Here is a 2,720-nt window from a genome sequence, read left to right as displayed (position 1 = left end):
GGATAGGGCTGAGCACCGACAATGTCCGAGTCGGAGGTAGGGGTTAAATCTGACCTCCGAATCCTACTCCGATTCGCATAGCCTCCAATCCGACTCTGGAGTCGGATTTAAGTATTTTTATTGGGTTTTTTTTCTTAGCCCATTTGAAATTTCAATTAGACAATCTTGGGCTCTCACTAATCGGATTTGGGCTTCTAGATTTCAGTTTTTTTTTTTAAATATTTTTTCAATTTCAATTTTATTAAAACATAACCAAAATTGAAAAAATAAATCATTGTACAAATTAATGTTATTATACGTTAGTATTATATGTTATTATATGTTAATGTTTATACATTAGTATTACATGTTATTATACATTGATTATTATACATTACTAGTACGTGTTATTATACTTTAGTTATTATATATTAGTATTACATGTTATTATAAATTTATATATTTGTGTTTATACATAATACATTAGTATTAAATGTTACTATACATTAGTTATTATATAATTAGTATTACATGTTATTATACATTAGTGTTTATATATTAGTTGTTATTATTCATTAGTGTTATATGGTAGTAATAGTTAATAGTATGGTGTTTACATTTACTAAACTATTATTAGTCAATTTATTCTATTTATATTATATTATAAGCATATTATTTTATAATAATTTGCTCATACTAATATATTATTGAATTTAATTAACAATATAAATTATAGTTATATAAAATATATATGATTAATATATAAAAAAATACACATATTTTTATAAAATATGTACAATATTGGAGACGGAGTCGGACAATTGGAATCGGAGTCGGTACATCGTCACCTCCGACTCTGACTTCGACTTTTTTGGTTAAAAGAACTCCAACTCCGACTCTGACTTACCGGAGTCGGATTTTTGCTCAGCCCTAAGCTTTGATCCTTTTGGTTGCAGTCCTGATGTGCTGTTTGGCTGCTAACATAGCACACCCGTTACCCCCCACCCCCAAAAAAAAAAAAAAAAATCCCTTTTTCTCCTGGAGGCAGGACAAGTTGTTCAATTATCTGTACTCACGGCAAAGAATTTGGACACCTTTTTCCTGCAACAGAATATTTCCCTTCTATTCTACCTTTTAGCAATGACTGTGGGTAATCTATTTTGGACCAGGTATATTTATTGAAGAGCATCCCGTTGCGCTTATATGCAAATTATTTGACCTTCACTGGCATTTCGTTTAGTACCAGCTTAGATTGGACTAATGTGAGTATTTCCTCTCAAACAACATATTTCTCTCTAATTGAAAGAGCAAAAATTAAAATATCCATCATCTTGCTGGTTTTTTAACAAATGCACGGGGATGATGTGGTGGTGAACTTGAACTCTAGCGATGTTCTTATTATCTCTTCTAGGTGGGCCGGCTGCATTGTCTATTGCCTTGGTGGGAAGATGCAACTCTGGATTTTATGATCAGTGGGGGTTACAACGTTAGTTCACAGATAAAACAGGTATATGTGAAATTATTTTGCCACTTAATTCAACCGGTGTTAGTGTCCTTCAGTTCTGGATATAGAATAGAGCCCTTGCCAGAGGATGATGGAGTAGGAAGAATGCTTAGAACAGGGGGAAAAAAAAATTTGCATATCAACAGAATCTTTTTTGTGCACATGAAGGAGAACATCTCATGTGCTTGTTCATGAATGGGAGAACATTCAATTCAGGAGCTTATATATCCTTAATTTATTTTGAGACATTTAATGTAGAATGCGTGTTAAAAGCAATTTTTTTGCTTCTATGAGTTTTATGGCTTCTTTTTTAAAACACTGAAAAGGCTTGACTCATTATTTACTATAAAAGAAAAAATAAAACAAACTATACAGCTGAAAAAAGGGAAATATCCCATTATGATGGATTTTAAACTTGTGTGATCATTGTAACTTTTTGGTGGTTCAAAAAATAGTTGGTAATGCCCTGTGGAAACTTATGAATGATCTCCAACAGGGGAAATATGATTGGCAAATGTAAGTCCCTAGATTTCTTATCATGCATGTTAACTTCATGCTGCTTCTTCTCAACCTCCTTTTGGATCCCAAGTTCCTTCAAAATTTGTTTTTTTTTTTTTTTTTATTGGTAAGTTCCTTTGAAATTTGTTCACCAAACAATATGTGGTTGGAGGGATTTTGGCCAATACAAAAGTTTAGTGAAGCTTGTCGGGATGTTTAATGGTTTTATTAAATTTCTTTGATGAAAACTGATGCACAAGCACGGAAAACAATAATTCCCCCCCCCCCCCCCCCCCCCCCCACCTCTCTTCCAGGAAGATGCAGCAGGGCTTCCGCCAAAAGTTTTGTAGTTCTAGGCATGAATTTGACAGCAGGTCAGTCGGGTTCCTTGTGTATTATTATGGATGCTATATAGGCGTCATTCTTGTTCATTACAATTATCCAAAAGATATACTTACAAAAAAAAATATCCAAAAGATATCTTACAGCCACTGTGTGTGTGTGTCTGAGAGGAAAGGGGGGGGGGGGGGGGGGGGGGACTGAAGGAATGGATCCCGATAGGAGTTTTTCTACAGAAATGTGTGGGAATATCCAAAAGATTACTTACAGCCAGTATGTGTGTATGTGACTGAGAGAGAGAAGCGGGGGACAGAGACCAAGGAATGGATCCCGATAGGAGTTTTTCTATGGAAATGTGTGGGAATTAAGGAGCTGTAAGCTCTTTTTGATAGCAGAAGAA

The 2,720-nt window shown here is 34.4% G+C and overlaps 1 long non-coding RNA gene across 2 annotated transcripts; it reads left to right on the top strand.

Moving 5' to 3' along the window:
• The first annotated feature begins 788 nt into the window (after nucleotides 1-788).
• Nucleotides 789-2,362, top strand: LOC118345371. Of its 2 annotated transcripts, XR_004798920.1 has the most exons (3): nucleotides 789-1,241; nucleotides 1,391-1,486; nucleotides 2,296-2,362. It is a non-coding gene; the product is annotated as an uncharacterized LOC118345371 (long non-coding RNA). The 2 variants fall into 2 exon arrangements; XR_004798919.1 differs by lacking the exon at nucleotides 2,296-2,362 and having other exon boundaries at nucleotides 790-1,241; nucleotides 1,391-1,492.
• The last annotated feature ends 358 nt before the right edge of the window (nucleotides 2,363-2,720 follow it).

Source organism: Juglans regia, unplaced genomic scaffold (assembly GCF_001411555.2).
Source record: "Juglans regia cultivar Chandler unplaced genomic scaffold, Walnut 2.0 Scaffold_24204, whole genome shotgun sequence".
Lineage (NCBI taxonomy): Eukaryota > Viridiplantae > Streptophyta > Magnoliopsida > Fagales > Juglandaceae > Juglans > Juglans regia.
Note: the sequence above shows the minus strand (reverse complement) of the source record. Positions and strands in the feature narration are given on the sequence as shown.